This window comes from Cajanus cajan, chromosome 3 (assembly GCF_000230855.2).
Source record: "Cajanus cajan strain Asha chromosome 3, NIPB_CcT2T_4, whole genome shotgun sequence".
Taxonomy (NCBI): Eukaryota; Viridiplantae; Streptophyta; class Magnoliopsida; order Fabales; family Fabaceae; genus Cajanus; species Cajanus cajan.
This window is the reverse complement of record NC_138519.1, coordinates 7,284,783-7,309,384: the sequence shown is the minus strand read 5'-3', so window position 1 is coordinate 7,309,384 and position 24,602 is coordinate 7,284,783. Positions and strand designations below refer to the sequence as shown.

At 30.7% G+C, this 24,602-nt stretch overlaps 1 long non-coding RNA gene across 3 annotated transcripts; it reads left to right on the top strand.

The window, feature by feature from the left end:
• The first annotated feature begins 18,921 nt into the window (after positions 1–18,921).
• On the top strand, positions 18,922–21,676 carry LOC145955502 (uncharacterized). 3 transcript variants are annotated; one of them, XR_014432112.1, is made up of 3 exons: positions 18,983–19,133; positions 19,788–20,464; positions 20,544–21,676. It is a non-coding gene; the product is annotated as an uncharacterized LOC145955502 (long non-coding RNA). The 3 variants fall into 3 exon arrangements; XR_014432111.1 differs by having other exon boundaries at positions 18,992–20,122; positions 20,212–20,464; XR_014432110.1 differs by having other exon boundaries at positions 18,922–20,464.
• Positions 21,677–24,602: the final 2,926 nt, after the last annotated feature.

Below are 24,602 nucleotides of genomic sequence, written 5' to 3'. Positions count from 1 at the left end.
ATGATTTCTTAATAATGATAAATAAATATGAACCAACATTTCATGACTACTTTTCATTATTTTTATGTTATGTAATGCTTTGATCATCGTTCAAGAATCTCAAAAATATGTTTACAAAAGGATCTTAATCTTTACTTACGCATTAAAAAAAGTATTAGAATGATAACCACAACAATTTCGACTGCAACACAAACATGCACCTAGTCTCTACACCCTCGTCATTAATGGTCCTTTTTATCTGATTTATACAAGAAAAAAATAGGTTGAATAAGATTTTAACCCCTTAATTTTTGAGGAATTCATTTTTAGTCTCTTTTAAATTTTGTCAACTCTTAATCCTTCATCAACTTTTTAATCCCTTTTATTAAGTGATGATAGAGTTGCCAACTTTCATTAAAATAAAGTCGAATGTTGCTTTTCAGAAATAATGCATCAGTAGTTGATGATGATCTATAGATTATGTCAATCACTATTTTTAGATTTGAACTTACAGTAGAAACTCTTTAAATTAATACTCGGTAAATTAATAAACTCTCTAAAATAATAAATTTGTCTGATCCCGACTTGAACCAATGTAAAAAATTGAAAAACTCAATAAAATAATAAGATAATAATTTTTCGAGAGATCCTTTTATAATTTTTGGTCCCAAGAAAATCATAAATTATTAATTCATAGAAACTGAAAAAATATATTACACTCTATTGAAATATGATTCAATAGTTGTCTGTTTTCCTTTAAAGTTCAAGTCTATTTGGAGCTCATCTCTAACTTTTCTTATTGCATCCAATAGCTCAGGTGTTGTATTTTTGTATTGTATCATAAAGTTGTGAAGAGTGTTCGACGCCATAAGTGCTTCCTTTCGCGTAATAAGCTCCAAAGACACTGTATCATCTTCGCTGCCAAACTTGCTTAAGAATACATTGAACACATTTGTTCCTCTTGTTTACATTTACTGTACTTCAAAAGTCATTATTGATTTCCAATGCATATGTACTTCAAAAGTCATTACGTATTGATTTTCAATGCATATGTACTTCAAAAGTTACTAATTTACGTTGAGTCCCAAGATTCGCTGCAACGTAATTCTAAGAGGTATAAATTAATTTGCCTTTTTATTTGGTATGTACAGTATAATTACTTAAAAACTCTTTAAATTAATAATTATTAATTTATCGATAAATTAATAACTCTCTATACTAATAAATTTCTCTGGCCTGACATTATTAATTTAAAGAGTTTCTAATTATCTCATTACTATGTATGAATTAGGGTAGCTTTGTATTCTCATGAATAACTTTGACTTGCAAAATAAAAAAAAGTTACTGATCAATTAATATTCATAAAGAAAAGACTTCATTAGAATATTTCATTATTACTATATATTACTAGTTAAAATCCCGCATTTACTTTTATTGGACAACAAATAGTGTGTTGTCGTTATTATTACGGAATGGTGGAACCAATGTGTCAACTTTTTCTTTTATTTTTTTTTACTGATGATCACATAAGTACTCATAAAGCATATTCTATTTTAATTTGAACCCCTTAATTAATAAAATTACTTTTATATTTGGTTAAAAGGACAGATATATTAGAGATAGATATTACAAACAAGATCTTTGAAGGCTGCTGTCGTCGCTTCTAACTTACCTGGTGGAGCAAAAAGCTCATGACCGACAACATACATAGAACCCTATTTTTCATTCTCCTTCCGTAGTATTTTATTTAAAAATTTAAGATTTTAACACAAAATTTAACAAATATAATTAACATGTCTTCTTTCATAATCATTTTATGTGTAACATTCTTTATATATCTTTAAAACTTTTGAATTCTCACTAATAAAATGACTATATTAAAAAAAAAAAAAGACACATTAATTAAAGAATACATTAATAATATTTTAAAACATCATACAAGATGGAAGAGAAAGAGAGTATTCCCTTTGTTCTCTATTATATATATATATATTCCACACATATTAAAGAAATTAGTTGTTTGCATTAAATTTTATTAATTTCATAATATTTTTTCTATGTTATCCTTGTTATAAATTTCAAAAATCAAGAGTAAGGCAGCTAAAAGGTTATGCATTAAAGTAGAGATAATTTATTAAAATTTACTTATAATTAAAAATATAAAAATAAGTGTGTTTTGTATATTGCTTATAAAGAATAGATGTGATATATAGAAAGCTACATGCATACATAAATTAAGTGAAAGCCACCCCTTTCATCTTATTAATAATTTCAATATAAAAATTTGACACAAATATTAAGGACAATAAGTGTATCACTTTTTATACAATTTTACTAAAATAATTTATTATATCCTCTTAATAAATGTATTATTTTGATTATGATAATTGAATAATTTATTAATGGATAAATTAGAAAAATAAAATAATTAATATTACATTGAAAAATAAAAATATCATTCATTTTAAAATATTTTTCAAATATTAAAAAGCGGTGCTCATTGTGGCATGGAAAAAGTGTATTCATAACATGGTCTATTTAATAAATACCATTACTAGGGCATGTTTGAATGGAAGATTTTAATGGAATAATTCAATATTTTGAAAATTTCAAATCTCTTTCAAAGTCAACATAAAAATAACAATAATTTTTTTAATGATTAAATATTTAAAATTAGCTTATATTTAATTTTATAAAATTTAATCTTTATATATATATGTGCGTTTTTTTAAAATTTATTTTATTCATGGTGAAAATAAAATTGTTCTATCCAATCTACAAATGTAAAATTTAAAAGATGATAAAAAAAATTAAAATCAAAATAATTTAAATTCTAAAAATTTCAAATTCATTAAATTTTTAAAGTTGCTCGAACACAATAATTATAGAATAACTTGAACGAAACAGTAAACAAGGACAAATTAACGAGAACTTTTATTTATAACCGATTCTTAACGTATAATACTATTTTTAAATCATGTGTCATAGGCATCAAACAATTATCCACATGATTTCATGAATCCTACATTTTTGGACCAACAATTATCGAGTAGCGTCACTGCCGTAAGCATCCACAAAACAACTTAAGTTTTTGCTTAAGTTTGAAAGCTGAAGTGATTGTAGCTCCTACAACATTATTCAACACTTGTTTTTTGAGCAAGAGACCAGCCAGCATTAGTGGTACATATATCCCTATTATGACATAGAGAAACCAAATTTGGTGGCGCGGTTGGAAGATGCACAAGAGTGAGGCTGAGGAAAGTGATCCCGAGACAAGAAGAAGGTGTTTGAAGATCAAAGTGAAGTTGCCACTGCGATCTTTTAGGTGTGTTTTGAAAGCAAGAACCACACTGTAGAAGCATATGCAAGTTAAGAAAGTCCACATGTGAATTGGGTGTGTCTCAAAGGGCGATTTGGTCTTGTTTTGATACTCCACTTGCATGGCTCCAAGGAGTTGTTGATTCACAAACATCAACACTTCATGACAAGGGAATGTAGCAATAACAAGCCTTTCATCCTTCTTCGTAGTTGATGTGCTACAAAAAGTCAAAAATAGTACAAAGAAGAAAAAAATCTTAGAATCTATCAATAAGAAAAAAAACTTTCAAAAATTCTTTTGAATTCATATCCAAACACATAATGACATTTTTTTTAACTAAAAAATGTTAACAAAACGACGATATTTAGTATATATTTTATTAATTTTCATGTATCACCAACAATTAAAGATCAAAGAGATTTCAACTAATAAATCATAAACAAATTATTTAAGTAAATTTAACATTACATTGATCTTAACTTAAAACTTAAGGTATTTAACTCATGAATTTTTATTACTTACATGTTATTCAACATATTTATCTTTATTTAATGTGAGATTTTTTGTTTATACTTATACGTTAGTAAAATAAGATGAAGATATAGGACAAATCATAGTTAAAAAATATAATATAAAAGCTACAAAAATTATATAGTAAAGTTTATATGGAGTAAGATGGGTTAATTTTCTTTGCTATGTCTAAAGCGTAAAAGAGAAAATGGCTATAGTATGTGAGTGTAGTGAGACTAACCTTGAGGTTTTCTTGGGCCTAACCCTTGGTGCAAGGATAAGTCTTCGGGGTCTAAACCTGTGGATTGGAATACGAACATGATCCACTCTCACCTCGCTGTCGTCTAACTTGGAACAATCCATAATGTTACGATGAAACAAACGTTTTACCAAGAGACCATATAAATAGAGAGACGTTAGGGGACAATGCATGTTAACGTTTGTGCTTTCCACCTTAGATAGTAAACCTTTATTAATTAAGGATGCTATACAGTTACTAGCTTATGTTGCTTTTCAGAAATAATGCATCAGTGGTTGATGATGATCTAATGATTATGACAAGCACGATTTCTTGATTAGATTTGAACTTATATAATGATCTCATTATGTATGGATTAGGGTAGCTTTGTATTCTCGAGAATAACTTTGACTTGCAAAAGGAAAAAAGTTACTGATCAATATTCATAAAGAAAAGACTCCATTAGAATATTTCATTATTACTATATATTACTAGTTAAAATCCCGCATTTACGTTTATTGGACAACAGATAGTGTGTTGTGGTTATTACGGACTGGTGGAACCAATGTGTGTCAACTTTTTATTTTTTATTTTTATTTTTATTTTTATGTATGATCACATAAGTACTCATAAACAGTGTTTTAAAAATTGGACTGGTCATTGAATCGGTGAGAATAATGGGTCAATGAGTCAATGGTTAGACTGGTGGGTTATCTATTAAACCGCATGACCCAATTTCTATTAAAAAAATTAAAAAAATATTTATTATACATATTTCATACCTATAAATTTAAAAAAAAAATCACATCATACCTTTAAAGAAACTCCAAAAAAATTACAGCAGTTGTGGAGATATAAAGTTGGTTTAACTATAATTTTTGGCAACGAGATGATCCAAAACCCAAGTTTGAATAAAATAATGTTCAAGTAGCCGTAATAATATTTGATTCATGATATCAAACAGTTCAAGATTATCATAATATTTTAGAAGATGCTACCAATATCTTAAAGAATCAAAAAATGGCACATTTTCCTGTGATTTTATAATTTAATGAACCTTATAACTTGAAACAACGGCGCGGTGGTGCAACGAGGCGACGGTGCAGCGATGCGGCAATGCGGTAGTGCGACGGTGCAGTTGTCTGACTATGCGATGGTGCAGGGGTGCGGCTGTGCAGCTGTGCGGCTATGCAGCAGTTCGGCAGTGCAGCTGTGCAGTGATGCGACGGTGCGACGAGCGATGGTGGGAGGGTTGGGTTTGTGTCTTAAAATCAAACTCTGAAAAAAAAAACTTATGATATGTTTGGATGAAGAATTTTACAAATTCAAGGAATTTTAAATTCTTGATATTTGAATTACTTTGATTTTAATTTCTATCATTATTAAAATATTTTGTTTGGATAGGTCAATTCAAATTTATCAAATTTTAAATTATTAGGTTGGATATGATAATTTGATTCAACGATAGTAAAATTGATTTTAAAAATATATTTATATGTTAAGAATTTTTAAATTAAATTTTATAAAAATAAATATTAGCTAATTTTTAAATATTTAATAATTTTAAAAGTTAATATTAGATAATATTTAATAATTTTAAAAATATTTTTGAATATTCAATAATTCAAAACATGAAGAGATAAGAAATAAGATAAAATATATAAGTGAAATAAGAAGAAAAAAAATATGAGGAATTTCAAATTCTTACTTTTTTGGGAGAATTTGAAATTCTACTATTTCAAGGAATTTCACAAATGCTTGAATTTCAAATTCCTTATAAATTCTCCATCTAAACAAGATATTTCACCTTAAAGAATTTGAAATTCTTCAAATAAATGAATTACCTCATTTAAATTTCTCATCCAAACACACTATTAGGGTTTTTGATAGGCCTGAGCATCGGTCGGCCACGGTCGGTTTCGGACCAAAATTCCTAAAATCATCCGAAACCGATTAAGAAAAATCAGGGGCCATTTCCGACCGACGAAGAACTCAGATTTTGGCGGGTTCAATCCGTGCGGGTTACGGGTTCATCGGATGGATTTATCGGTTTGAGAAGCTTCCTCGTCGCCATCCGTCGCCATTCTTTGCCGGTCTCTGTCGCTGCTTCATTTGGGGGAAATCACGGAGTTTCAGATCTCCGCATCACCACCTTCATCAACCAGAACAGGAAGTTTCTCAGCAGCGGTAGCCATGGAAGAAGAAGAAAGAAGCAGAAGAAAGAAGACGAAGTGAAGAAGAAGAATAAAGAAGACAGTGTGAAGAAGAAGAAGAAAGAAGCAGAAGAAAGAAGATGGAGTGAAAAAGAAGAAGAAAGAAGACGGAACGAAGAAGAAGAAGAAAGAAGACGAAGTAAAAATGGAGAAAATAAACGGTGAAGACGAAGGTGAAGAAGAAGAAGATAAACGGTCGGATTCGGGTACATCGGATGAGAAAATTCCAACACCGAATCCGACCGTTCAAAACCGTTTGAACCCGAAATTTGCTTCAAAAAAAATCCGATATACCTAAGAATCAATCCGCCTCACCCAATCTGATCATCGGTTTGGCCGGTTTCGGATCGGCCGGAAATTTTTGCACAGGCCTAGTTTTTGAAAGAGGAAGCTTAAGCGTAGCGTGCAGCAAATGAGCAGAGGCATTTAAAAATTGAAGGTTTTATTTTTTAAATTAAAAAAACAATGTCGTTTAATTATTTTTTTTTCAAAAAAAGTGATGACTCGGTTTGGGTCATGAGACCCGCGAGTCGATGGTTCAACCGGGATTTTAACCGGGTCACACTGAGTCAGCTGCACATCCGGTCTGATCACTGGTTCGGCTCGGTCAAACCACCGGTTTTTGATTCTACCGGTTCGACCGGCCGGTTCGAACCGAGTTTTAAAACACTACTCATAAAGCATATATTTCATTTTAATTTGAACCCCTTAATTAATAAAATTATTGGGATAAATTTATTAAGACAAATAGAAAATTTTCATTAATCAATATTAAGCACTGTTGTCTCAGATTACAAATTTAAGGTTAGTAACATATACATGTATTCATTGACGTTGATCAAAAACTGCAGTGGAATAGTCTTTTGGTGCAATGATCTTCCTCAGCCAAATCACTAGATTCCTTAATGAGACTTGATGTTATTCTTTTAATGGAGAGATAGAGAGACGTGTGTTTCTAATTTGACATATTGAAAACCATGATTGTCTTCACGATTTTAAACCTGTTAAGGTTCCCATTAACTCCTAACGAACCAAATCTGGTTTCCACTTATTTGGGTCCATAACAGTTTTTCATGTTGGCGGTCTAAAAGCTCACTAAAATTAAATCACTTTTATTGAGCTAAACTAAATGTAAATAACTAATATAAATACTACAAATAATATATGTAGCCCATAATAATTACTAGAAATAAATTTTTTAACAAAAATTACTTTTATATTTGGACAAAAGGACAGATATATTAGAGATAGATGAACAAGATCTTTGAAGGTTGCTATCGTCGCTTCTAACTCCCACCTCGCTATCGTCTAACTTGGAACCATCCATAATGTTACGATGAAGCAAACGTTTTAAAAAGAGACCATATAAATAGAGAGACGCTAGAGGACAAGGTATGTTAACGTTTGTGCTTTCCACCTTAGAAAAAACAAGGCTAAAAATCTATTTTGGTCCCTTATAATAATTGTTTGTTTCAATTTAGTCTCACTTTTATTTTTGGTTTCAATTTGGTCCCAAACTAATTAATTGGTTTCAATTTGGTCCCTAATAAATTAATTGGTTTCAATGTGGGACTTCCGTCCAAATTATTTAAACGGAGTTAACTGTTCGCCACGTGGATGCCACATAGATGCATAGGTAGATGCCACGAGGATGACACGTGGATGCCAATTTTTTTGAAAATACCTGGAATAAGAACGGGCCGTTCTGAAACCAGAATGAGTCGTTCTGGTTGAACTTTTGATGTGTTAATTTTGCATCCGGAACGGTCCGTTCCAGTTAAATTAACACACTAAAAGTGCAACCAGAACGGCTCATTCTGGTTTCAGAACGGCCTTTTCTGGTTTTAGAACGGGTCGTTCTGCTTCCAGGTATTTTCAAAAAAATTGACATCCATGTGTCATCTACGTGGCATCCACGTGGCCAACAGTTAACACCGTTAAAAAAATTTGGACAGAAGTCCCACATTGAAACCAATTAATTTATTAGGGACCTAATTGAAACCAGTAAAGGATGAAATGACATGGTATTTTTCCTTGAAGTCATTAACGATGTACCCCAACAACAACCTATTCTTGAAGAGGTAGAACCTGAAGTAAAGGAAGAGGATACACAGGACTAACATTTCACCACACAACCATATGCGGGTACAGATCTAAGTTAATCATAGTGATGGCACTTGCCCCCACTAAAATTTTTTTCATTCTATTTTTTATATATAAAATATTAATAATTTTATAAAATATATATTATTAATTATATTTTAATTATGTTGTTATATCTAATATAATAAATATATTAATATTTTTTTTATATTTTATTTTATTGTTTAATTGTTTTTTATTTTGTGGTAAAATTATCTTCATTTTTAATGAAGAAAAAATTTACTTACTTCAAAAATAAGTCTTGATAGATTTATTTTATTTAATAATTAATATTCTATATCAAATTTTTAAGAATTTAATTGTTAAATTAAAAAGTTTTTCATGTATAGATCAAATTTATAAAAAAATTTAAAAAATTAAAAATCATATGATACTTCGTTAAATTAATTCAAATTAACATACAAAATATTTTTGTTTTAAATGAATGTAAAAATTTAGAGGATACTAAAAGAAAATAAATTAATAATTTTATTATGTTTATCTTATTAATTTTTATCATTTTATTCCTCTAATTTTAAATAAGTTACAAAAAATTATAAAATGACATTTACATATTTATTCAGATAGAAAGAGAAAAATAAAAAGTTATTACTCTATTTATAAGATAATTGTATTTTATAAAAATAAGTAATTTTAAAATTTTTATCATAAAAAAATATTTTTCAAAATTATTATATTTTTTAATAAAATTAATAAATAATATTTTATTCTCAGTTTTGGAACGGGCCGTTCTGAATCCATAATAGCCCGTTCGGAATCCAGAACGGGTCGTTCTGAATCCAGAACGGGTCGTTCTGAATCCAGAACGGGTCGTTCTGGTTTAAGAACGAACCGTTCTACTATACTCTTGGTGTGTTAATTTTGCATCTGGAACGGCCCGTTTCAGATGCAAAATTAACACACCAAGAGTGCATCCAGAACGGCCCGTTCTGGATTCAGAACGGGTCGTTCTGGATTCAGAACGGGTCGTTCTGGTTCCAAGTATTTTCAAAAAAATTGGCATCCACGTGTCAGCCACGTGGCATCCACCTATGCATCTATGTGGCATCCACGTGGCCAACAGTTAACACCATTAAAGAAATTTGGACGGAAGTCCCACATTGAAACCAATTAATTTATTATGGACCTAATTGAAACCAATTAATTAGTTTGGGACCAAATTGAAACCGAAAATAAAGGTGAGGCTAAATTGAAACAAACAATTATTATAAGGGACCAAAATAGGTTTTTAGCCAAAAAACAATGACGTGCAGGATTTACTTACAACATAGTGGGGGCAAGTACCCCACTATCATTTTACACATATATACATTTTTTTATTTAAAAAATAATATATTTTAAAAAATAAAAGTTATATTTTAATAGTGTGTGTATATATATATATATATTTAAATTATCGTATGTTTAAAATATAAATTCGATAGAATTGTTCATTTATTTGATATTTATCAAATTTTTGAATGAGATTAGTTCTCATATATATATATATATATATATATTATTGTTCACATATATAATGTAATATATTAATTTTTGATAAAATAAAATTTGCGGCAAACATATTTATCTTTTGTATTTTCTATTTATTGTATATATTAATAAAAAAATTAAAATAGTAACAATTGTAAGATTAAATACGTTGATTTAAAAAAATCAAAAGAGGAAAAATCAGAAGATTTATGTTCTATTTATAATTTTTATTATAAAATAAGTTTTAAAATAAATTATCATCTAAAAATTTATATCACGTATTAAAAATATGTTTATATCATAAATAAATTAAACTTGATTTTTTATAAAATTTAACACATTTAGTTTTATATTTTTATTAGTGTAAAATTATTATAAAATAGGTCTTTAAGATTGTAGTTCTAACTAAATGTTCAAAAGAATGTCTATGACAGATAAATATGTTATATTTAGAACATGTATTTTTAAATAAAGTTAAGTTTAAATATATTAAATTATAATATAACATAATTTGACTCATTTTATTTTTATCTTTAATCATAATTATAAATATAAAAACTTGTAAAAAATAATTATAATATATATTTATATTTTTAAAAATTATATATAAAATTTTTAATATTATAAATATATGATATTGTCCTATTATGTAAAATTTTCTATCCAACGTGTTTGTGGTAAACCTTTTACATGACGTGGCTGAAGTGGCATGAGATCACGGAAAGTGTTGTTTTTCGTTGGTCCAAAAGGTTTGTTTAATTGGTTCAAGTCGGTCGGTAAGTGCTCCATTACTCGTTAGAACTGCTAAAACTTTCTGTCGTCACTAACATGTTTTACTTTGACTAAGATTAAACTTAGGTTTTGTTAAGGATAGTTTTGGGTTTGAATTCTGTAAAAGAAAAATGTAATTTTAAATAAAAAAGTTCAAATTAAGTGATTGGTTAAGTTTTTAATGAAGATTAATTAATGATGAAATTAATCAATAATTCATATCAATGATATGATTATAAAATATATATATATATATATATATATATATATAATTTTACTTTTGATTTATTCTATTAATTAATTCCTTTCAAGACATAAAGATTACGAATTTTATCTTTCTTAACAAAATCTTTTCTACAAACACTATTAGAGAATTGAATTCAACTATCTATTAAAAGATTAACAGTGTTACATGTGACTTTATCAGTAATTTTATTGATTTTTGTTATATCATCAAGGTTTATCTGGCTACATATATTAGATATGTTAGTAAAATATCCTTAAATAGGATTTGTGGTATATATCTTATTTTTTTATTAATGTTTTTTATTATTAACTAAAATTTATTAAAAATTATAAATATTTAGTCTTATTTCTTATTTAACCAGTTGAACTTATGATTTTAGAGTTTTTATTAAATTTTAATCTTAAGCTAGAGTAAGTTAGAAGAATGGCTTAATGAATGTAATAATAGCACTTTTCTTGAAAATAAAAAAATTAAATAATATAATTAATTAATGCGAAATAAACAACTTCAGAAAATTGTTTTCATCTAAATTTTATTAGTATCTTTTTATTTTTATTTTTATCTTCAATATGTGTTAAAAGCATTAAGTGTTGCGTCATTCACAAAACAAATATGTGACGTTATCTCTTTTTCTAAAAACGTGCAGCATACCTCTCGTCATTATTGAAATAGGACAATTTCTACACACTTTCCAAAACTTCTTTTTGTTCAACTTCAACGAGATGAAATCATCGTACGTGAACATTTTTAGGTATGATTTAGGTACATAATATGGAGGAATTATTTAATTAAACTCAAGGGCTGTATGACCAAAGTAGGGTTGTATGGAAACTTAATTACGTAAATGGGGCTGTGTAGAAATTATTTACGCCTTTGGGGCTGTTTACAACGGTGTTGTTATGGGTCATAGCGACACCACTGTTACGTGGGTTTTTTTTTTGGTGTGGGGTGGGCTCGAATGAGCCATAACAGTGTCGCTATGGGCTGAGGCGACACAGTTTGTGCGCCATTAAAAATGGTGTAGCCCATGACGACACCATTTAAAAAAAAAACAAAAAAAAGTAAAATAATTTAAATCTAAGTTTAAAATAATCAACTGAACCTACTTATTATATATTTATAAAAATAAAAAATATTTATTTAAAAACGTAATTATAAAAAATATATAATTATTTTTTAAGTGGCGTTATGGCCTATAGCGACATTGTGTCGCTATAGGCTATAGCGACACTACTAATTTTTTTTTTATAATTATTAACTTATTTTATTTTAAAATTTGTTTATTTTATAATACCAGTTAAATGTTAATTTATAATTATAAAGTTAATTTTTCTCTTATTTTGTGTATATATATTTTTTTCGTTTATTATTTTATGACGAATTAAATAATGCATTTATTTATTTTTAAAGTGGCGCTATAGCCTATAGCGACACAGTGTCGCTATAGGCCACAGCGACACCACTTAATTTATTTATTTTTTTTAAATTATTAACTTATTTTATTTTAAATTTTTTTTATTTTATATTAATTGTCCATATATATTTTAAGAAGAAGATCGAATACACCAACTAAAGCATTCTTTCAGTCTTCAAATCAAAATTCAATTCCCTATTCAATATTCAGATTTGGTTGCACGCGTACGTACACATACATCACCCAACCAGGCCTAAATACTGTAACAGTAATACATCCATCCTATGTGAAGCCTCGCCTACACACTTCTTATTTTCCCTCAGTAGTCAGAGTCGCTATGGCCTGTAGCGCCGAAAATTCGCTATAGGCCGACTTTTTTTTTTTTTTTTTCCTTTTCTTTTCTTTTCATATTTTAAAATATTAATTTAATAAAAAAATATAGAAAAAATAAATATATAAATATATATTTATATAAAATTTATAAAATAAATTAAAAAGTGGAAAAAATAAATTAAGTAAATAATTAAAAGTGGCACAGTGTCGTTATAGGCCATAGTGCTACTTTCACAAATTCGTATTTCTTTTTAAAAAAATTATTTACTTATTTTTTATTATATTTTTTTAATAATAAAAATGAGGCATTGTAGGCTATAACGACTTCATTGAAGCCGTTTTGTGTTGTTATGGGCTATAGCGACATTATCAATATGACTTTCATGGCTTTCCTGGAGTTTAAAAATTCCACGTGGCATGAGTGTCGCTATGGGCCATAGCGACACTGTTGTAAACAGCCCCAAAGGCGTAAATACTTTCAAAAGAGCCCCATTTACGTAAATAAGTTGGTCAACGACCCCACTTTGGTCAAAAAACCTAAACTCAAGTTATAAGGTTTGTCGAGTTAGAAAGATAATAAATAAGGATATTTATTGTTCTTACATGAGTAAGATCGATCAATCAATTCGTTCGTCATGCTTAATCTTTGTCATCGACATTTAGATTTTCCTTGTTTAAAGAGAGATGTATTTATAAAAAAGACTCTAACAATCAAGTTAATTGAGATTATTCTATTTTTTTTTCTTAATATCATTTATATTTTACCTGTTCAGAAGTTTATCTGTTACCGTCCGTCCCATTCTCTGAGATTTATCGTTATCTATGGTTATTTTATGCAAGTTACTTGTGGTTATGTCGTTCAAGATTCTTCTCGACATTCTCTCTGTTAGGTCCAGAGTAGGCTTAATAGTTACTCACAGCTAAAACAAGAGATGAGTAAAAAGAGACAAGGGAGAAAATAACCACAGTAAAAATATTATTTACTGAAAGGGAGAAAATTACAACACTTCTCTCTCTATAACTTACTCCTTTCTATTAGGAGACTACTACTACCGAGAACAGATCTCAAGGTGTATAAGAGAGGAAGAGAGAAGAGAAGAAGATTTGGGATGAAAATTATGATTTTCAGCTTCCCTATTTATAGGAAAGTCCCAATGGCATTTTCGTAATTTCTCCTAAACTTTTAATATTATTTTATTATGTGGGACCCGCTTTTTAATTAAAAAACCACCGAAAGTTTTTCCTTTCGGTGCAGCTGTACCCAACATTTCTCCCACTTGAAGATTATGATTAAGTTAATCATATCTTCACACCATTGATACTTCATGTTGCTTATGTTTCCAATAGGCCAAATAAGGATTGACACCATGTAAACTTGTCAGTGTTGACAGGTTTTGTCATTACGTCTGCTATGTTGTCTTTTGTATGGATCTTCTGCATATCCACTTTTCCTTCTTCTACTACTTCACGAACAAAGTGATATTGAATTCCTATGTGCTTTGTCCTGGAATGAAAAACTGGATTCCTTGCAATGTGCAAGGCACTCTGACTGTCACAATACACAGTAATTTTCTCCTGCTTGTGCCCGAGTTCTTCCAGTAACCTTTGAATCCAAATTGCTTCCTTGCATGCTTGCGTAGCTGCCATGTATTCAGCTTCTGTAGTAGATAGAGCTACAACAGTCTGTAACTTAGACAACCAGCTCACTGCTCCTCCAGCAAGTGTAAACACATAACCAGTAGTAGATTTTCGTTTATCCAGATCTCCTGCAAAATCTGAATCAACATAGCCTTTGACAAAAAACTCCGATCCTTCAAAACATAATGCAACATCTGAGGTTCCTTTGATATATCTAAGGATCCTCTTTACAATACTCCAATGCTCTCTACCAGGATCTGCCATAAACCTACTGACCGCTCCCACTGCTTGTGCAATGTCTGGTCTCGTACAAATCATGGCATACATAAGGCTTCCCACCGCTGATGCATACGGCACTCGAGACATTTCCATCCTCTCTGCTTCGTTGCTAGGACTCATACTTGAGGATAATTTGTAATTGACAGGAAGTGGGGTCGTAATTGGCTTACAGTCTTGCATGTTGAAGCGCCGCAAGACCTTCAGTAAATAATTTCTCTGAGAAAGCCAAATCTTCCTGTTTTTTCTGTCTCGGTGAATTTGCATCCCTAAAATCTTGTTTGCTGGTCCCAAGTCCTTCATATCAAACTCCCTAGCCAATTGTGCCTTTAATTCTTGGATCTGATCTTTGTTGGGGCCTATCACCAACATGTCATCCACATACAACAGCAAGATGATGAAATCATTGTCATCAAACCTATTGTAGTACGTACAATGGTCTGAACTCAGTCTGTTGTAACCAAGGCTAATAATGAAGGAATCAAATCTCTTATACCAACACCTTGGCGCCTGCTTTAAACCGTACAGAGATTTGGTCAACCTACAAACCAAGTTTTCTTTTCCTTGTTCTTTAAAGCCTTCTGGTTGGAGCATATATATTTCTTCTTGGAGTTCCCCATGAAGAAAAGCAGTCTTTACATCAAGTTGCTCAAGATGTAAATTAAATGCAGCACACATAGCCAGAACAACTCTGATTGTGGTTAATCGGACAACTGGCGAGAATATCTCGTTAAAATCAATGCCCGCTTTCTGAGCATATCCCTTAACCACCAATCTTGCACGATATCTCTCCACTTGATCATTGCCATCACGTTTGATCTTATAGACCCATTTGCAACCAATGGCTTTTCGACCTTTTGGAAGATCAACAAGTTCCCATGTTTTATTTCTATGTAAGGCCTCTATTTCTTCATGCATTGCTGCCATCCACTGAGAAACATCAGAACTCCTCAACGCCTCTTGAAAGGTTGATGGTTCTCCTTCTTCAGTTAAGAGACAGTACGCATCATGACTTGCCATAACATAGTCTGAATGCCAAGATGGTTTCTTCGTCTGACGTGTTGTTCGTCGAACATCTCCATCATTGTCCTCATTTGGTTCTTGTTCATCGTGCTCTTGTTCTGCTTCAGAGGTGTCATCTTCTTTAGATTTTCCTCCTATCTCCACTATACTGGTGTCTTTGATAGTGCTGTCATTTTCCTGCTCCTTTTGCAGTTCAGTTTCTGCAAACACTACATCCTTGCTAACAACAACCTTGCGGGCAGTGGGATCCCACAAGCGATACCCCTTAACATTGTCAGCATAACCCAAGAATATACATTTCCTGGATTTTGGGTCCAGCTTTGTTCTTTCTTGGGAGTTGTACATCACGTACACCGGACATCCAAACACATGTAATGAAGAATAATTTGATGGTTTTCCATTCCACATCTCCATTGGTGTCTTCAAACCAATTGCTGTTGATGGTGAGCGATTGATCAAATAACAAGCAGTTTTGACTGCTTCTGCCCAGAAAGACTTGGCTAATCCTGCAGTTCTCAACATAGCTCTTGTCCTTTCTAGAAGAGTTCGATTCATCCGCTCTGCTACCCCATTCTGCTGAGGTGTATGAGCAACTGTAAATTGCCTTTTAATACCCTCTTGCTTGCAGAATGCCAGAAAATCACCATCTATATATTCTCCTCCATTATCTGTCCTCAAGCACTTAATCCTTTTTCCAGTATCAAGTTCTACTTGTGCTTTAAATTCCTTGAATACTGGGAACACATCTGACTTCTTTTTGATTAGGTACACCCACAATCTCCGGGAATAATCATCAATAAATGATACAAAATATTTTGCTCCTCCCATGGAAATTTCTGGTGATTCCCAGACATCAGAATGGATCAAGTCAAGTATGTGTTTGCTCCTTGTAGTTACTTTGGCAAATTGTAATCTATGTTGCTTGCTTGTCACACAGTGCTCACAAAATGGTAAGGTTACCATTTTAAGCCCTGACAAGAGATTACGTTCCGCAAGAATTTTCAGGCCTCGCTATGACATATGTCCTAGTCTACGATGCCACATCATCGTTGCCTCTTCTTGACTTATTGCTGCAACTGATGCATCTGCTTCTTGCAACGTTTCTCCCAAGAGCAAGTATAGATTTGATGTGATCTTCTCAGCTTTCATCACCACCAAATTGCCTTTAACTACCTTCAAGATTCCACCTTCAACGTGGATCTTGCACTTGAGATCATCTAGTTGCCCAATGGACAATAGATTCTTTTTCAAGCCCTTCACATGTCGTACCCCTTGAATTGTACGAATAGTACCATCATACATTTTTAATTTGATAGTACCAACTCCAGCAATTTCCAAAGCATGATCATTTCCCATAAAAACGGATCCTCCTGAAATTGATTCATAAGTGCAAAACCAATCTCTATTTGGAGTCATGTGCCAGGTTGCACCTGAATCCAATATCCAACATTCATGGAGTTGTTTTTCGCCTCTGGAACTTATTGCTTCACTGTACAAGATTTCTCCATCTTCTTGGGTACTAGCAACACAACCTTGAGAGGTTGACGCTTCAGAATTCTTCCCTCCTCCACTCTTCTTGTGCCAACAATCTTTCTTCATGTGCCCTCTCATGCCACAATTATAGCATTTGAGGTTCTTCCTTCCTCGAGATTTAGATCTACCATGATTTTGACTCCCACTGGAGCCACGTTCCATTGATCTTCCTCTCATCATCGTCAAAGCTTCTGCTTGCTTAGAACTTTCCAGTCTGTCTTCCTTATTCTTTCGCCTGGACTCTTCTTCAAGAATAGCTCCGGCAACATCCTCAAAGGATAGACGACCAACAACATTATTGTTTGTTATGTTGATGATGAGTTGATCATATGAATCTGGTAAACTCTGAAGTAGAAGCTCCGCACGTTCATTTTCCACTATGTTGAAATCAGCTGTTGAAAGCTGAGCAAATAGCGTATTCAGATTGTTGATGTGGTCCGTCACTGCTGTGGACTCACTCATTCGAAGAGTGTAGAGTTTCCTCTTTAAGAATATTCTGGTGTGAAGTGACTTGACCTCGTATAATTTTACGAGCGTGTCCCAAATCTCCTTTGCAGTTGTCTTCTCTGCTATGCTCGACAAAACTGAATCAGCCATTGCTAAGTGCAAATTGGCAACAGCATTGTCATCCATTTCTCTCCACTTTTCATCAGTAATATCTGATGGCCTGCCTTCAATTGCTTTAAGACAGTTGTCTTTTCTCAAAATTGCTCTTATCTTCAATTTCCACAGGGAAAAATTGTTCCCGTTGAACTTCTCTATCTCAAACTTTGCTGCCATAATTTCTTCTATTAAACCGACTTAAGTAACTTCCACTAGAATAGTACCGCCTACTGGAACAGTGATAAAATCCAGTAACAAGAATAATTCTTTTCTGATGTGACTGATCAGACAATACTGCAGCCACAGAGCATACTAAGAATTTTCTCCGATACTATACCAATGTACACCACAGCGGAATAATAAACAACCTAGTGGCTCTGATACCACTGTTAGGTCCAGAGTAGGCTTAATAGTTACTCACAGCTAAAACAAGAGATGAGTAAAAAGAGACAAGGGAGAAAATAACCACAGTAAAAATATTATTTACTGAAAGGGAGAAAATTACAACACTTCTCTCTCTATAACTTACTCCTTTCTATTAGGAGACTACTACTACCGAGAACAGATCTCAAGGTGTATAAGAGAGGAAGAGAGAAGAGAAGAAGATTTGGGATGAAAATTATGATTTTCAGCTTCCCTATTTATAGGAAAGTCCCAATGGCATTTTCGTAATTTCTCCTAAACTTTTAATATTATTTTATTATGTGGGACCCGCTTTTTAATTAAAAAACCACCGAAAGTTTTTCCTTTCGGTGCAGCTGTACCCAACACTCTCTAGTAAGTAAGTAAATTTAGAACACGGGACATGATATACGAGTTGACCTTGGTCATACTCAATTCGAGATCCAACTATAAAACAACGTTGGTCAAATTTGACATACTGTCACCTTGGCGGGATATTGGCCGAGTTGGTCAAATTTGATATGTTATCATCTTGGCGAGATATCAACTAAGTAAGTACATAAGCCCCCAAGCTCTAAGCATGTATGATGCAAAAGAGGTTAACAAGAAATCTATATATAATTAGATATATTAATGACTATAACTATTTGTGGCATGATATTTATTAACTCATTAATTATGAAGCGTTGCACCTCCTTAATTTGTATTAATACAACTACTAAATTTTGAAATAAATGATGGGATGCGTCGTTTCACTTTAAAACGGCTGGAAATAATGATTATTTATTTAAAAGCACGAAGCTCGAAAAGGCGCGCATGGTGGTGAAGGGATGCGAAATAGCTATATTAAACGTGGGGTTTTAGTAGTACTTATCATCATTGTTTCGACTCATCCCTAGCTTTACTCTCCTTTTCTATATCCCCCATTGTAGAGATTTCTCAATCCTCACATTTGCTACTTTCAAGAGTGAGAACATTTTACCAGTCTATCATTGCTTAAGGTATTTTCCCTAAACTTACTTGATTACTTGTTCTATTGTATTTACCATTTTGTATTTTAATTTTGGGGGAGTAAAAGCAATGGCGAAGCTTTCTCTTCTTCTCTAGGTCTAGATAAAATCGCACTTATGGATAAAAGTAAGAAGATTGAGAAGGGAAAGGGTAAAATCCCTGATAACAATGATAATATTTCGAAGGGTCGCAATAGGGGTGGTAATAATAGAAAGAATTCACATCCTAAAATCCTCATTCCTAGGTTTGAATGGGTTAGAGGGGATGTCGACAAGTATGATAGCAAGTTCAAATCTATGACGGAAGTGAGTGTATTGCAACATAAGTTAAGATTCTATCCTTCCCCTCTCCTAGAACAACTCACTATCGAACCATGTTCTCCTGATGAACGAGTATTTTTTACTCATTCTTCTCGTTCCCCGTGTGTTTATATGTATAATTGTCTATTTAAAGATATAGGGATACTAATACCTTACACCCCGTTTGAATGCGAGTTCTTAAAAAAGATTAATGTGGCTCCAAGCCAATTACACCCAAATAGTTGGGTTTTTTTTAAGAGCTTTCCAAGTATTATGCTTGATTTTCAGATATTGAAGTAAGCCTACCTAAATTTATGTATTTCTATCAACTTAAACTTGGAGAAGCGCCCTTCATTTGGGTGTCTTTGTGTGGAAGTTCCAAAGGGGGACTGTTTCAGATTTTCACGCATTCTTACAAAAATTTCAAGGAGGAGTTTTTTAAGGTTCGCGCTGTACACGATGACCCGAGCTTGGATTCAATTTTCCATATAGGGGGTGAACCAAAGTTCCCCTTTTATTGGTAGTCCCAACCTCTAAAATTTTCTGGTGCTGAGGGTTTGGAATTAACCTAATCTGAGGTGAAGGATATAGAAAAACTGCGAGAGTTACCTCGACCACTAAAGAGCAAAGCCATCTTGTCACTTGCTGGGTCACAAGACCCCCGAGGAGATTATTAGAAAGTAAGTGATGATTATGATTGTTCACTATGTATCCAATTTATTGACAATATCAATAATTGCTTTTAATGTATGCATGAATCATGGGAAAGAGTAAATGACGTGAACTAAAGCCTAAGTTCAACATTGAAGAGATAAAGATTCCTGATGCTCATCCTGTTTCCGTTCATCGTGGGAAAAAACAAAAAATCGAGATTAAGAAATAAGATATGGATACTAGGACTTCGAAACCAAAAGTGGATAATCAAGCCTCACAAAGGCGAGGTGGGAGTGAATATCATCGACGTTGAAGCTAATCAAGGAAATGTTGATGAGAGGTCAACCAATGAGCCTAGTATTGAATCAGTAAGTATGATACATTTAATTTCAATAATAATTTCCCAACTTAGAGTTTTATCTTACTTTTGATTTTTGTTTGTTGTAGAGTTCAAAAACAAAAGATGCAGTCATTCCTATTGGTTCTTCAAGACCAAGTCTCGAACTTGCAAGCATCAAATCCCCAACTTGGGTTCTCATCACCTCAATCCTCTGGTGGGCAACCTCATGCTAATTCTGTTGTTCATCCCAAGACCTTGCACCAAAGGTATGACTCTAGTCATCCTCTTGAGAGACTAGATCATATAAGTATATCCCCGGATGTTGTATCACTTTGGAACGCTAAGCTCACAGCAGATAGCTTCTACAAAGAAGACCCCGAGTATATCATTGATAAAGCAATGATTGAAAAGGTGGGCCCAGTGCAATGGTTGGACTCTATACAAGTATTTTTACAAAGGTCCATATTAGTGGTTGGTCACTAGAAGAAGAAGTGGGAGAGAAACATAGTTCAGATAAACAAGTTGAAAAAGGAGAATACTCAAATTGCTCCCTTGAAGATTGAATTGGAAGAGGTGACAAAGAAATTAGGTGAGAGTGAGACTACCAAAGATTTCAAAATATCGGTGAGATCTAACAAATCCCATTCGGCTAAGGTGGAATAATTACTAAATAAAGTAAAGAAGATGGAAGATGAAAAAGAATCACAAAAAAATATGTTTGCTGAATTGGAAGAAAAGGTCAAAAACAATGAAGAAAATGCTTCCAAATTGCAAGATGAAATAGAAGAGCTGAAAGAGAAAATGAGAACTTCTCAAGATTTTATTCTTTCCAACATGAAGAAAATTTCGGATTTAAATAAGAAAAATCAAGAGTTGAGCAAAGAACTTGGAGCTACTGAATTCCAAGTGGTTATTGAGTATAAAAGAGGATTTGCTAAGGAAATTCGGTAGGCCAAGATCATTGCTCCTAAAGTTGACTTTGGGGAAGTTCATATTGATAAAGACGTTTTTGAAGGGAAATTAGTGAACAAAGATGATCTTTCTGAAAGTATTAGCAGCAATGAAGAAGAAGATGTTTAAAATTAGCTTCAAATTTCCTACCTTGAATTGCAAAATTGTAACTATTTACTTTATATTCTTACAACTTTGAGACTGCTTTTCGATTGATAAATATATCGTAGTATTTGAAAAATTTTAGTATTTTTACTTGCTTTCTTATGCATACTTTATATTCTTACAACTTTGAGACTGCTTTTCGATTGATAAATATATCGTAGTATTTGAAAAATTCTAGTATTTTTACTTGCTTTCTTATGCATTCTTGTCAGAGCAATTCAAGAAAATTCATATTTAACTAATCAATATAAAAGACTTAGACTTAACTAATCTATAGATTGAGTTAAACTTAGTCAATTTAATCAAATCCATCGAGCTGCTTCTTGCATTTTCATATTACACTAGAAGTTGGTTAAATTATGGCAAAACTTCTTGTTGATTGTGTAGCCGATAATTGGCTAAATTGGCTTGTATTAGACTAATTTACATAACCAATTTTTGATCTGGCTCGATCTCGGCCTTTAATTTTTTATCTAGCTCAATCTCGACTTTTCATATCAATGATTGATAATGTTGGCTCATATCACTACAAGGAAAATGATAAATTGCGACGGACAAATTGCGACGGTTATCTAGAAATCATCGTCGCTTTGATATTGCGACCCTTCATACGACAGTTTTTCAAAAACATCGCAAAATTGTTCAACATTGTGACGGTTTATCGTAAACTATCGCAAAATTTGTTTAACATTGCGACGGTTTATCATAAACCGTCGCAAAATTATTTAATATTGCGACGATTTATCGTAAATCGTCGCAAAATTTGTTTAACATTGCGACAGTTAATCATAAACCGTCGTAAATTTTTTTTAACATTGCGACAATTAGTCATAAACCGTCGCAAAATTTTCAGCATTGCGACGGTTTACTATAGACCGTCGCAATCTACAAGACAATTTTTTTTTATTAGAATTTAAAAGTTTTTTTTTATAAGTATTATGTATATTATCTTAATGAACTTATATTTTATTAACAATTTTATATATACTTCCTTTAACATGAGGTACACGATTTTTTTTTCTTTATATAATTTCAAAATCGTGACTAGAATATAAATTTATCTTTCAACAAACTTATGAATTTATCTTATATGTAAGATGTGTTAGAGTATATAAATAAATATAATTATCATTTTATAACTTAATTTTTGAGTTATCAGATCACATATTATTGAATAATTTACAATGTTAAATTTTATAAATTTTATTTTAAATTTCTATCTTTTTAACACTATTAAAAATATAAAAATAAATATGTTAAATTTTATAAAAATCCATTTTAATTTATTTATGATATAAATATGTTTTTAATATCTAATATATATTTTTAGATGATAATTTATTTTAAAATATATCTAATAATAACAATTCTAAATGCAACATCAATCTTCTGATTTTTCTTATTTTGATTTTTTTAATCAATATATACAATTTTACTATTTTAATTTTTTCAATCAACGTATACAATAAATAAAAAATACAAAAGATAAACATGCATGGTACAAATTTTATTTTATCAAAAAATTATTTATTTTAATATATTACATTATATATGTGAATATTAAGATATATATATATATATATATATATATACATATATATATATATTATAATTAAACTTTTTTAAAAAATTAATTCATTATTAAATTTTTTTTTTATCACATGAGAATTAATTTCTTTCAAATATTTGACAGATATCAAATAAATAAACATTTTTTCTGAATCTATATTTTTATTTTATTAGAATATAATTTTTATTTTTAAAATATATTATTTTTTTAGATAAAAAATTATGTATATGTCAAATAGTAGTGGGGGCAAGTGGCCCACTATTCCAAACGTGCATCCGTCCCTATATATATATATATATATATATATATATATATATATATATATATAAAATATAGGGAGTTATAATTATACCAGTGTAACTTTTACAAAGTATTATGCCGCTCAATAACTTTATATTAAATGTGAATTTTGTAAATTCAACAGTTAAATTGAAAGTTCATATCACTTTATAAGTGTATATCAATTTTTGTTAAAATTGAAAAACAACTGGAAGGTAATCAAAATGTTTATATTTTAGTGTATTTTGAAATGAATATATTACATCAATTTTGTTTTATAAAAATGAAGTATCAAATCATCTTGGATTAATATAAAGTTTTGTATATATAATCTATGAGAGATATGAACTTTCAATCTAACAGTTGGATTTACTAAATTTACATTTAATATAAAGTTATTGAGCGGTGTAATACTTAGTAAAATTTACATCGACATAATTATAACCCCCTCATATATATATATATATATATATATATATATATATATATATTAAATGTGACTTTTACTAAGTATTACACCGCTTAATAACTTTATATTAAATGTGAATTTTGTAAATTCAATCGTTAAATTGAAAATCTTTTACTCTTAAATCATATATACAAAATGTTATATTAATCAAAGATGATTTCTTATAAAAAAAAAATTAAATCTGTCAAAAAATTTATTTGTAGGAAAAACTCTATTATTGATGGAATATTTCAAAAAAAAATTATATTTGTCAAAAATGTAAGAACTGGTTTTAAATTTGATATGAAAATATTATGATATAATTAGATAAGATTTTAAGTTAGTATTTTATTAATGGTTGATAATTAAAAACTAAAACAAGGATAAATACATTTTTTGAATTTTAATGTTTGATTTAAGATAACTTACAAAATAACTCTTGGTAAAGTTATTCCGCTCAATAACTCATGGTATGTGTTGAATTTCATCGATCTAATTAATTGTTAATTAAAAGTTATTAAATTTTACTAATAATTAATATAAAAAAGTTAATTAGTTTTGAAATAAATTATTTGCTAATTAACAATATAATTGAAACATTAATTATTTTAAATTATTTAACTAAAATCTTATTGACAATTTACTATATGATCTTAATATTTTTGTATAACTAATATCTAATTTTAAATTTGATATGAGAATATTATATATAATTAGATAAGATTTTAAGTTAGTATTTTATTAATAGTTGAT